The 17,925-nt window shown below is 44.5% G+C and overlaps 1 pseudogene; it reads left to right on the forward strand.

Annotated features, from left to right (window-relative positions):
* Positions 1–17,925, forward strand: part of LOC123742367 (protein phosphatase Slingshot homolog 2-like) — a 62,040-nt pseudogene that overhangs the window by 30,083 nt on the left and 14,032 nt on the right.

Here is a 17,925-nt window from a genome sequence, read left to right on the forward strand (position 1 = left end):
CTGACAGACCAACACACTATACTGACAGGACAGACCAACACACTATACTGACAGGACAGACCAACACACTATACTGACAGGACAGACCAACACACTATAGTGACAGCAACACACTATACTGACAGGACAACACACTATACTGACAGACCAACACACTATACTGACAGACCAGACCAACACACTATACTGACAGGACAGACCAACACACTATACTGACAGGACAGACCAACACACTATACTGACAGACCAACACACTATACTGACAGACCAACACACTATACTGACAGGACAGACCAACACACTATACTGACAGACCAACACACTATACTGACAGGACAACACACTATATTGGCAGACCGACACACTATACTGACAGGACATACCAACACACTATACTGACAGGACAGACTAACACACTATACAGACAGGACAGACCAACACACTATACTGACAGACCAACACACTATACTGACAGACCAACACACTATACTGACAGGATACTACAGACCAACACACTATACTGACAGACCAGACCAACACACTATACTGACAGGACAGACCAACACACTATACTGACAGGACAGACCAACACACTATACTGACAGACCAACACACTATACTGACAGACCAACACACTATACTGACAGGACAGACCAACACACTATACTGACAGACCAACACACTATACTGACAGGACAACACACTATACTGACAGACCAACACACTATACTGACAGGACAGACCAACACACTATACTGACAGGACAGACCAACACACTATACTGACAGGACAGACCAACACACTATACTGACAGACCAACACACTATACTGACAGACCAACACACTATACTGACAGGACAGACCAACACACTACACTGACAGGACAGACCAACACACTATACTGACAGACCAACACAATATACTGACAGGACAGACCAACACACTATACTGACAGACCAACACACTATACTGACAGGACAACACACTATACTGACAGACCAACACACTATACTGACAGACCAACACACTATACTGACAGACCAACACACTATACTGACAGGACAGACCAACACACTATACTGACAGACCAACACACTATACTGACAGGACAGACCAACACACTATACTGACAGACCAACACACTATATTGACAGGACAGACCAACACACTATACTGAGGACAGACCAACACACTATACTGACAGGACAGACCAACACACTATACTGACAGGACAGACCAACACACTATACTGACAGGACAGACCAACACACTATACTGACAGACCAACACACTATACTGACAGGACAACACACTATACTGACAGACCAACACACTATACTGACAGGCCAGACCAACACACTATACTGACAGGACAGACCAACACACTATACTGACAGGACAGACCAACACACTATACTGAAGGACAGACCAACACACTATACTGACAGACCAACACACTATACTGACAGGACAGACCAACACACTATACTGACAGACCAACACACTATACTGACAGGACCAACACACTATACTGACAGACCAACACACTATACTGACAGGACAGACCAACACACTATACTGACAGACCAACACACTATACTGACAGGACAACAACACACTATATTGGCAGACCGACACACTATACTGACAGGACAGACCAACACACTATACTGACAGGACAGACCAACACACTATACTGACAGGACAGACCAACACACTATACTGACAGACCAACACACTATACTGACAGACCAACACACTATACTGACAGGACAACACACTATACTGACAGACCAACACACTATACTGACAGACCAGACCAACACACTATACTGACAGGACAGACCAACACACTATACTGACAGGACAGACCAACACACTATACTGACAGACCAACACACTATACTGACAGACCAACACACTATACTGACAGGACAGACCAACACACTATACTGACAGACCAACACACTATACTGACAGGACAACACACTATACTGACAGACCAACACACTATACTGACAGGACAGACCAACACACTATACTGACAGGACAGAACAACACACTATACTGACAGGACAGACCAACACACTATACTGACAGACCAACACACTATACTGACAGACCAACACACTATACTGACAGGACAGACCAACACACTATACGGACAGGACAGACCAACACACTATACTGACAGACCAACACACTATACTGACAGGACAGACCAACACACTATACTGGACAGACCAACACACTATACTGACAGGACAACACACTATACTGACAGACCAACACACTATACTGACAGACCAACACACTATACTGACAGACCAACACACTATACTGACAGGACAGACCAACACACTATACTGACAGACCAACACACTATACTGACAGGACAGACCAACACACTATACTGACAGACCAACACACTATACTGACAGGACAGACCAACACACTATACTGACAGACCAACACACTATACTGACAGGACAGACCAACACACTATACTGACAGGACAGACAACACACTATACTGACAGGACAGACCAACACACTATACTGACAGACCAACACACTATACTGACAGGACAGCAACACACTATACTGACAGACCAACACACTATACTGACAGGACAGACCAACACACTATACTGACAGGACAGACCAACACACTATACTGACAGGACAGACCAACACACTATACTGACAGACCAACACACTATACTGACAGACCAACACACTATACTGACAGGACAGACCAACACACTATACTGACAGACCAACACACTATACTGACAGGACAACACACTATACTGACAGACCAACACACTATACTGACAGGACAGACCAACACACTATACTGACAGGACAGACTAACACACTATACTGACAGGACAGACCAACACACTATACTGACAGACCAACACACTATACTGACAGACCAACACACTATACTGACAGGACAGACCAACACACTATACTGACAGGACAGACCAACACACTACACTGACAGGACAGACCAACACACTATACTGACAGACCAACACAATATACTGACAGGACAGACCAACACACTATACTGACAGGACAACACACTATACTGACAGACCAACACACTATACTGACAGACCAACACACTATACTGACAGACCAACACACTATACTGACAGACCAACACACTATACTGACAGGACAGACCAACACACTATACTGACAGACCAACACACTATACTGACGGACAGACCAACACAATATACTGACAGGACAGACCAACACACTATACTGACAGACCAACACACTATACTGGACAGACCAACACACTATACTGACAGGACAGACCAACACACTATACTGACAGACCAACACACTATACTGACAGGACAGACCAACACACTATACTGACAGACCAACACACTATACTGACAGGACAGACCAACACACTATACTGACAGACCAACACACTATACTGACAGACCAACACACTATACTGACAGACCAACACACTATACTGACAGGACAGACCAACACACTATACTGAAGACAGACCAACACACTATACTGACAGACAGACCAACACACTATACTGACAGACCAACACACTATACTGACAGGACAGACCAACACACTATACTGACAGGACAGACCAACACACTATACTGACAGGACAGACCAACACACTATACTGACAGACCAACACACTATACTGACAGACCAACACACTATACTGACAGACCAACACACTATACTGACAGACCAACACACTACACTGACAGGACAGACCAACACACTATACTGACAGGACAGACCAACACACTATACTGACAGGACAGACCAACACACTATACTGACAGACCAACACACTATACTGACAGACCAACACACTATACTGACAGACCAACACACTATACTGACAGGACAGACCAGCACACTATACTGACAGGACAGACCAACACACTATACTGACAGACCAACACACTATACTGACAGACCAACACACTATACTGACAGGACAGACCAACACACTATACTGACAGGACAGACCAACACACTATACTGACAGACCAACACACTATACTGACAGGACAGACCAACACACTATACTGACAGACCAACACACTATACTGACAGGACAGACCAACACACTATACTGACAGGACAGACCAACACAGTATACTGACAGGACAGACCAACACACTATACTGACAGACCAACACACTATACTGACAGGACAGACCAACACACTATACTGACAGGACAGACCAACACACTATACTGACAGACCAACACACTATACTGACAGGACCAACACACTATACTGACAGACCAACACACTATACTGACAGACCAGACCAACACACTATACTGACAGGACAGACCAACACACTATACTGACAGACCAACACACTATACTGACAGACCAACACACTATACTGACAGACCAACACACTATACTGACAGACCAACACACTATACTGACAGACCAACACACTATACTGACAGGACAGACCAACACACTATACTGACAGACCAACACACTATACTGACAGGACCACCAACACACTATACTGACAGGACAGACCAACACACTATACTGACAGGACAGACCAACACACTATACTGACAGACCAACACACTATACTGACAGACCAACACACTATACTGACAGGACAGACCAACACACTATACTGACAGACCAACACACTATACGACAGGACAACACACTATACTGACAGACCAACACACTATACTGACAGGACAGACCAACACACTATACTGACAGGACAGACCAACACACTATACTGACAGGACAGACCAACACACTATACTGACAGACCAACACACTATACTGACAGACCAACACACTATACTGACAGGACAGACCAACACACTATACTGACAGGACAGACCAACACACTACACTGACAGGACAGACCAACACACTATACTGACAGACCAACACAATATACTGACAGGACAGACCAACACACTATACTGACAGACCAACACACTATACTGACAGGACAACACACTATACTGACAGACCAACACACTATACTGACAGACCAACACACTATACTGACAGACCAACACACTATACTGACAGGACAGACCAACACACTATACTGACAGACCAACACACTATACTGACAGGACAGACCAACACACTATACTGACAGACCAACACACTATATTGACAGGACAGACCAACACACTATACTGACAGACCAACACACTATACTGACAGGACAGACCAACACACTATACTGACAGGACAGACCAACACACTATACTGACAGGACAGACCAACACACTATACTGACAGACCAACACACTATACTGACAGGACGACCAACACACTATACTGGACAGACCAACACACTATACTGACAGAACAGACCAACACACTATACTGACAGGACAGACCAACACACTATACTGACAGGACAGACCAACACACTATACTGACAGACCAACACACTATACTGGACAGACCAACACACTATACTGACAGGACAGACCAACACACTATACTGACAGACCAACACACTATACTGACAGACCAACACACTATACTGACAGACCAACACACTATACTGACAGGACAGACCAACACACTATACTGACAGGACAGACCAACACACTATACTGACAGGACAGACCAACACACTATACTGACAGGACAGACCAACACACTATACTGACAGACCAACACACTACACTGACAGGACAGACCAACACACTATACTGACAGGACAGACCAACACACTATACTGAGGACAGACCAACACACTATACTGACAGGACAACACACTATACTGACAGACCAACACACTATACTGACAGGACAGACCAACACACTATACTGACAGGACAGACCAACACACTATACTGACAGGACAGACCAACACACTATAATGACAGACCAACACACTATACTGACAGACCAACACACTATACTGACAGGACAGACCAACACACTATACTGACAGGACAGACCAACACACTATACTGACAGGACAGACCAACACACTATACTGACAGACCAACACACTATACTGACAGGACAGACCAACACACTATACTAAGGACAGACCAACACACTATACTGACAGGACAGACCAACACACTATACTGACAGGAGACCAACACACTATACTGACAGACCAACACACTATACTGACAGACCAACACACTATACTGACAGGACAGACCAACACACTATACTGACAGGACAGACCAACACACTATACTGACAGGACAGACCAACACACTATACTGACAGACCAACACAATATACTGACAGGACAGACCAACACACTATACTGACAGACCAACACACTATACTGACAGACCAACACACTATACTGACAGGACAGACAACACACTATACTGACAGGACCAACACACTATACTGACAGGACAGACCAACACACTATACTGACAGACCAACACACTATACTGACAGACCAACACACTATACTGACAGGACAGACCAACACACTATACTGACAGGACAGACCAACACACTACACTGACAGGACAGACCAACACACTATACTGACAGACCAACACAATATACTGACAGGACAGACCAACACACTATACTGACAGACCAACACACTATACTGACAGACCAACACACTATACTGACAGGACGCAACACACTATACTGACAGACCAACACACTATACTGACAGGACAGACCAACACACTATACTGACAGACCAACACACTATACTGACAGGACAGATCAACACACTATACTGACAGACCAACACACTATACTGACAGGCAGACCAACACACTATACTGACAGACCAACACACTATACTGACAGGACAGACCAACACACTATACTGACAGGACCAACACACTATACTGACAGGACAGACCAACACACTATACTGACAGACCAACACACTATACTGACAGACCAACACACTATACTGACAGGACAGACCAACACACTATACTGACGACAGACCAACACACTATACTGACAGACCAACACACTATACTGACAGACCAACACACTATACTAAGGACAGACCAACACACTATACTGACAGACCAACACACTATACTGACAGAACCAACACACTATACTGACAGGACAGACCAACACACTATACTGACAGGACAGACCAACACACTATACTGACAGACCAACACACTATACTGACAGACCAACACACTATACTGACAGACCAACACACTATACTGACGACAGACCAACACACTATACTGACAGACCAACACACTATACTGGACAGACCAACACACTATACTAGGACAGACCAACACACTATACTGACAGACCAACACACTATACTGAGACAGACCAACACACTATACTGACAGACAGACCAACACACTATACTGACAGACCAACACACTATACTGACAGACCAACACACTATACTGACAGACAGACCAACACACTATACTGACAGGACAGACCAACACACTATACTGACAGACCAACACACTATACTGACAGGACAGACCAACACACTATACTGACAGACCAACACACTATACTGACAGACCAACACACTATACTGACAGACCAACACACTATACTGACAGAACAGACCAACACACTATACTGACAGGACAGACCAACACACTATACTGACAGACCAACACACTATACTGACAGACCAACACACTATACTGACAGGAAGCAACACACTATACTGACAGACCAACACACTATACTGACAGGACAGACCAACACACTATACTGACAGACCAACACACTATACTGACAGACCAACACACTATACTGACAGGACAGACCAACACACTATACTGACAGACAGACCAACACACTATACTGACAGACCAACACACTATACTGACAGGACAGACCAACACACTATACTGCGGACAGACCAACACACTATACTGACAGGACAGACCAACACACTATACTGACAGACCAACACACTATACTGACAGGAACCAACACACTATACTGACAGGACAGACCAACACACTATACTGACAGGACAGACCAACACACTACACTGACAGGACAGACCAACACACTATACTGACAGACCAACACAATATACTGACAGGACAGACCAACACACTATACTGACAGACCAACACACTATACTGACAGGCCAACACACTATACTGACAGGACAACACACTATACTGACAGACCAACACACTATACTGACAGGACAGACCAACACACTATACTGACAGACCAACACACTATACTGACAGACCAACACACTATACTGACAGGACAGACCAACACACTATACTGACAGGACAGACCAACACACTATACTGACAGGACAGACCAACACACTACACTGACAGGACAGACCAACACACTATACTGACAGACCAACACAATATACTGACAGGACAGACCAACACACTATACTGACAGACCAACACACTATACTGACAGACCAACACACTATACCGACAGGACAACACACTATACTGACAGACCAACACACTATACTGACAGACCAACACACTATACTGACAGACCAACACACTATACTGACAGGACAGATCAACACACTATACTGACAGACCAACACCCTATACTGACAGGACAGACCAACACACTATACTGACAGACCAACACACTATACTGACAGGACAGACCAACACTATACTGACAGACCAACACACTATACTGACAGGACAGACCAACACACTATACTGACAGACCAACACACTATACTGACAGACCAACACACTATACTGACAGGACAGACCAACACACTATACTGACAGACCAACACACTATACTGACAGGACAGACCAACACACTATACTGACAGACCAACACACTATACTGACAGACCAACACACTATACTGACAGGACAGACCAACACACTATACTGACAGGACAGACCAACACACTATACTGACAGACCAACACACTATACTGACAGACCAACACACTATACTGACAGACCAACACACTATACTGACAGACCAACACACTATACTGACAGACCAACACACTATACTGACAGACCAACACACTATACTGACAGGACAGACCAACACACTATACTGACAGACCAACACACTATACTGACAGGACAGACCAACACACTATACTGACAGACCAACACACTATACTGACAGACCAACACACTATACTGACAGGACAGACCAACACACTATACTGACAGACCAACACACTATACTGACAGACCAACACACTATACTGACAGACCAACACACTATACTGACAGGACAGACCAACACACTATACTGACAGACCAACACACTATACTGACAGACCAACACACTATACTGACAGACCAACACACTATACTGACAGGACAGACCAACACACTATACTGACAGACCAACACACTATACTGACAGACCAACACACTATACTGACAGGACAGACCAACACACTATACTGACAGGACAGACCAACACACTATACTGACAGACCAACACACTATACTGACAGACCAACACACTATACTGACAGACCAACACACTATACTGACAGGACAGACCAACACACTATACTGACAGACCAACACACTATACTGACAGACCAACACACTATACTGACAGACCAACACACTATACTGACAGGACAGACCAACACACTATACTGACAGGACAGACCAACACACTATACTGACAGGACAGACCAACACACTACACTGACAGGACAGACCAACACACTATACTGACAGACCAACACAATATACTGACAGGACAGACCAACACACTATACTGACAGACCAACACACTATACTGACAGACCAACACACTATACTGACAGGACAACACACTATACTGACAGTCCAACACACTATACTGACAGGACAGACCAACACACTATACTGACAGACCAACACACTATACTGACAGACCAACACACTATACTGACAGGACAGACCAACACACTATACTGACAGGACAGACCAACACACTACACTGACAGGACAGACCAACACACTATACTGACAGACCAACACAATATACTGACAGGACAGACCAACACACTATACTGACAGACCAACACACTATACTGACAGACCAACACACTATACTGACAGGACAACACACTATATTGACAGACCAACACACTATACTGACAGGACAGACCAACACACTATACTGACAGGACAGACCAACACACTATACTGACAGACCAACACACTATACTGACAGGACAGACCAACACACTATACTGACAGACCAACACACTATACTGACAGACCAACACACTATACTGACAGGACAGACCAACACACTATACTGACAGGACAGACAAACACACTATACTGACAGGACAGACCAACACACTATACTGACAGACCAACACACTATACTGACAGACCAACACACTATACTGACAGGACAGACCAACACACTATACTGACAGGACAGACCAACACACTACACTGACAGGACAGACCAACACACTATACTGACAGACCAACACAATATACTGACAGGACAGACCAACACACTATACTGACAGACCAACACACTATACTGACAGGCCAACACACTATACTGACAGGACAACACACTATACTGACAGACCAACACACTATACTGACAGGACAGACCAACACACTATACTGACAGACCAACACACTATACTGACAGACCAACACACTATACTGACAGGACAGACCAACACACTATACTGACAGGACAGACCAACACACTACACTGACAGGACAGACCAACACACTATACTGACAGACCAACACAATATACTGACAGGACAGACCAACACACTATACTGACAGACCAACACACTATACTGACAGACCAACACACTATACTGACAGGACAACACACTATACTGACAGACCAACACACTATACTGACAGACCAACACACTATACTGACAGACCAACACACTATACTGACAGGACAGATCAACACACTATACTGACAGACCAACACCCTATACTGACAGGACAGACCAACACACTATACTGACAGACCAACACACTATACTGACAGGACAGACCAACACTATACTGACAGACCAACACACTATACTGACAGGACAGACCAACACACTATACTGACAGACCAACACACTATACTGACAGACCAACACACTATACTGACAGGACAGACCAACACACTATACTGACAGACCAACACACTATACTGACAGGACAGACCAACACACTATACTGACAGACCAACACACTATACTGACAGACCAACACACTATACTGACAGGACAGACCAACACACTATACTGACAGGACAGACCAACACACTATACTGACAGACCAACACACTATACTGACAGACCAACACACTATACTGACAGACCAACACACTATACTGACAGACCAACACACTATACTGACATACCAACACACTATACTGACATACCAACACACTATACTGACAGGACAGACCAACACACTATACTGACAGACCAACACACTATACTGACAGGACAGACCAACACACTATACTGACAGACCAACACACTATACTGACAGACCAACACACTATACTGACAGACCAACACACTATACTGACAGGACAGACCAACACACTATACTGACAGACCAACACACTATACTGACAGACCAACACACTATACTGACAGACCAACACACTATACTGACAGGACAGACCAACACACTATACTGACAGACCAACACACTATACTGACAGACCAACACACTATACTGACAGGACAGACCAACACACTATACTGACAGGACAGACCAACACACTATACTGACAGACCAACACACTATACTGACAGACCAACACACTATACTGACAGGACAGACCAACACACTATACTGACAGACCAACACACTATACTGACAGACCAACACACTATACTGACAGGACAGACCAACACACTATACTGACAGGACAGACCAACACACTATACTGACAGACCAACACACTATACTGACAGACCAACACACTATACTGACAGACCAACACACTATACTGACAGGACAGACCAACACACTATACTGACAGACCAACACACTATACTGACAGACCAACACACTATACTGACAGACCAACACACTATACTGACAGGACAGACCAACACACTATACTGACAGGACAGACCAACACACTATACTGACAGGACAGACCAACACACTACACTGACAGGACAGACCAACACACTATACTGACAGACCAACACAATATACTGACAGGACAGACCAACACACTATACTGACAGACCAACACACTATACTGACAGGCCAACACACTATACTGACAGGACAACACACTATACTGACAGACCAACACACTATACTGACAGGACAGACCAACACACTATACTGACAGACCAACACACTATACTGACAGACCAACACACTATACTGACAGGACAGACCAACACACTATACTGACAGGACAGACCAACACACTACACTGACAGGACAGACCAACACACTATACTGACAGACCAACACAATATACTGACAGGACAGACCAACACACTATACTGACAGACCAACACACTATACTGACAGACCAACACACTATACTGACAGGACAACACACTATACTGACAGACCAACACACTATACTGACAGACCAACACACTATACTGACAGACCAACACACTATACTGACAGGACAGATCAACACACTATACTGACAGACCAACACCCTATACTGACAGGACAGACCAACACACTATACTGACAGACCAACACACTATACTGACAGGACAGACCAACACTATACTGACAGACCAACACACTATACTGACAGGACAGACCAACACACTATACTGACAGACCAACACACTATACTGACAGACCAACACACTATACTGACAGGACAGACCAACACACTATACTGACAGACCAACACACTATACTGACAGGACAGACCAACACACTATACTGACAGACCAACACACTATACTGACATACCAACACACTATACTGACAGGACAGACCAACACACTATACTGACAGGACAGACCAACACACTATACTGACAGACCAACACACTATACTGACAGACCAACACACTATACTGACAGACCAACACACTATACTGACAGACCAACACACTATACTGACAGACCAACACACTATACTGACATACCAACACACTATACTGACAGGACAGACCAACACACTATACTGACAGACCAACACACTATACTGACAGGACAGACCAACACACTATACTGACAGACCAACACACTATACTGACAGACCAACACACTATACTGACAGGACAGACCAACACACTATACTGACAGACCAACACACTATACTGACAGACCAACACACTATACTGACAGACCAACACACTATACTGACAGGACAGACCAACACACTATACTGACAGACCAACACACTATACTGACAGACCAACACACTATACTGACAGACCAACACACTATACTGACAGGACAGACCAACACACTATACTGACAGACCAACACACTATACTGACAGACCAACACACTATACTGACAGGACAGACCAACACACTATACTGACAGGACAGACCAACACACTATACTGACAGACCAACACACTATACTGACAGACCAACACACTATACTGACAGACCAACACACTATACTGACAGGACAGACCAACACACTATACTGACAGACCAACACACTATACTGACAGACCAACACACTATACTGACAGACCAACACACTATACTGACAGGACAGACCAACACACTATACTGACAGGACAGACCAACACACTATACTGACAGGACAGACCAACACACTACACTGACAGGACAGACCAACACACTATACTGACAGACCAACACAATATACTGACAGGACAGACCAACACACTATACTGACAGACCAACACACTATACTGACAGACCAACACACTATACTGACAGGACAACACACTATACTGACAGTCCAACACACTATACTGACAGGACAGACCAACACACTATACTGACAGACCAACACACTATACTGACAGACCAACACACTATACTGACAGGACAGACCAACACACTATACTGACAGGACAGACCAACACACTACACTGACAGGACAGACCAACACACTATACTGACAGACCAACACAATATACTGACAGGACAGACCAACACACTATACTGACAGACCAACACACTATACTGACAGACCAACACACTATACTGACAGGACAACACACTCTACTGACAGACCAACACACTATACTGACAGACCAACACACTATACTGACAGACCAACACACTATACTGACAGGACAGATCAACACACTATACTGACAGACCAACACCCTATACTGACAGGACAGACCAACACACTATACTGACAGACCAACACACTATACTGACAGGACAGACCAACACTATACTGACAGACCAACACACTATACTGACAGGACAGACCAACACACTATACTGACAGACCAACACACTATACTGACAGACCAACACACTATACTGACAGGACAGACCAACACACTATACTGACAGACCAACACACTATACTGACAGGACAGACCAACACACTATACTGACAGACCAACACACTATACTGACAGACCAACACACTATACTGACAGGACAGACCAACACACTATACTGACAGGACAGACCAACACACTATACTGACAGACCAACACACTATACTGACAGACCAACACACTATACTGACAGACCAACACACTATACTGACAGACCAACACACTATACTGACAGGACAGACCAACACACTATACTGACAGACCAACACACTATACTGACAGACCAACACACTATACTGACAGGACAGACCAACACACTATACTGACAGGACAGACCAACACACTATACTGACAGACCAACACACTATACTGACAGACCAACACACTATACTGACAGACCAACACACTATACTGACAGGACAGACCAACACACTATACTGACAGACCAACACACTATACTGACAGACCAACACACTATACTGACAGACCAACACACTATACTGACAGGACAGACCAACACACTATACTGACAGGACAGACCAACACACTATACTGACAGACCAACACACTATACTGACAGACCAACACACTATACTGACAGACCAACACACTATACTGACAGGACAGACCAACACACTATACTGACAGACCAACACACTATACTGACAGACCAACACACTATACTGACAGGACAGACCAACACACTATACTGACAGGACAGACCAACACACTATACTGACAGACCAACACACTATACTGACAGACCAACACACTATACTGACAGACCAACACACTATACTGACAGGACAGACCAACACACTATACTGACAGACCAACACACTATACTGACAGACCAACACACTATACTGACAGACCAACACACTATACTGACAGGACAGACCAACACACTATACTGACAGGACAGACCAACACACTATACTGACAGGACAGACCAACACACTACACTGACAGGACAGACCAACACACTATACTGACAGACCAACACAATATACTGACAGGACAGACCAACACACTATACTGACAGACCAACACACTATACTGACAGGCCAACACACTATACTGACAGGACAACACACTATACTGACAGACCAACACACTATACTGACAGGACAGACCAACACACTATACTGACAGACCAACACACTATACTGACAGACCAACACACTATACTGACAGGACAGACCAACACACTATACTGACAGGACAGACCAACACACTACACTGACAGGACAGACCAACACACTATACTGACAGACCAACACAATATACTGACAGGACAGACCAACACACTATACTGACAGACCAACACACTATACTGACAGACCAACACACTATACTGACAGGACAACACACTATACTGACAGACCAACACACTATACTGACAGACCAACACACTATACTGACAGGACAGATCAACACACTATACTGACAGACCAACACCCTATACTGACAGGACAGACCAACACACTATACTGACAGACCAACACACTATACTGACAGGACAGACCAACACTATACTGACAGACCAACACACTATACTGACAGGACAGACCAACACACTATACTGACAGACCAACACACTATACTGACAGACCAACACACTATACTGACAGGACAGACCAACACACTATACTGACAGACCAACACACTATACTGACAGGACAGACCAACACACTATACTGACAGACCAACACACTATACTGACAGACCAACACACTATACTGACAGGACAGACCAACACACTATACTGACAGGACAGACCAACACACTATACTGACAGACCAACACACTATACTGACAGACCAACACACTATACTGACAGACCAACACACTATACTGACAGACCAACACACTATACTGACAGACCAACACACTATACTGACATACCAACACACTATACTGACAGGACAGACCAACACACTATACTGACAGACCAACACACTATACTGACAGGACAGACCAACACACTATACTGACAGACCAACACACTATACTGACAGACCAACACACTATACTGACAGACCAACACACTATACTGACAGGACAGACCAACACACTATACTGACAGACCAACACACTATACTGACAGACCAACACACTATACTGACAGGACAGACCAACACACTATACTGACAGACCAACACACTATACTGACAGACCAACACACTATACTGACAGGACAGACCAACACACTATACTGACAGACCAACACACTATACTGACAGGACAGACCAACACACTATACTGACAGACCAACACACTATACTGACAGACCAACACACTATACTGACAGGACAGACCAACACACTATACTGACAGACCAACACACTATACTGACAGACCAACACACTATACTGACAGACCAACACACTATACTGACAGACCAACACACTATACTGACAGACCAACACACTATACTGACATACCAACACACTATACTGACAGGACAGACCAACACACTATACTGACAGACCAACACACTATACTGACAGGACAGACCAACACACTATACTGACAGACCAACACACTATACTGACAGACCAACACACTATACTGACAGACCAACACACTATACTGACAGGACAGACCAACACACTATACTGACAGACCAACACACTATACTGACAGACCAACACACTATACTGACAGACCAACACACTATACTGACAGGACAGACCAACACACTATACTGACAGACCAACACACTATACTGACAGACCAACACACTATACTGACAGACCAACACACTATACTGACAGGACAGACCAACACACTATACTGACAGGACAGACCAACACACTATACTGACAGACCAACACACTATACTGACAGACCAACACACTATACTGACAGACCAACACACTATACTGACAGACCAACACACTATACTGACAGGACAGACCAACACACTATACTGACAGACCAACACACTATACTGACAGACCAACACACTATACTGACAGGACAGACCAACACACTATACTGACAGGACAGACCAACACACTATACTGACAGACCAACACACTATACTGACAGACCAACACACTATACTGACAGACCAACACACTATACTGACAGGACAGACCAACACACTATACTGACAGACCAACACACTATACTGACAGACCAACACACTATACTGACAGACCAACTCACTATACTGACAGGACAGACCAACACACTATACTGACAGGACAGACCAACACACTATACTGACGTATGGTTCAGAGGAGTTTGACTGCTTGTTTGATCCTCTGTCCCTCCTTTTCTCTCTCCCTCCTTTCCTCTGTCCCTCCTTTTCTCTCTCCCTCCTTTCCTCTGTCCCTCCGTTTCTCTCTCCCTCCTTTCCTCTGTTCTACTGTTCCTCTCTTCCTCCTTTCCTCTCTCCCTCTGTTTCTCTCTCCCTCCATTTCTCTCTCCCTCATTTTCTCTCTCCCTCCTT

The sequence above is a fragment of the Salmo salar genome, chromosome ssa04 (genome assembly GCF_905237065.1).
Source record: "Salmo salar chromosome ssa04, Ssal_v3.1, whole genome shotgun sequence".
Taxonomy (NCBI): domain Eukaryota; kingdom Metazoa; phylum Chordata; class Actinopteri; order Salmoniformes; family Salmonidae; genus Salmo; species Salmo salar.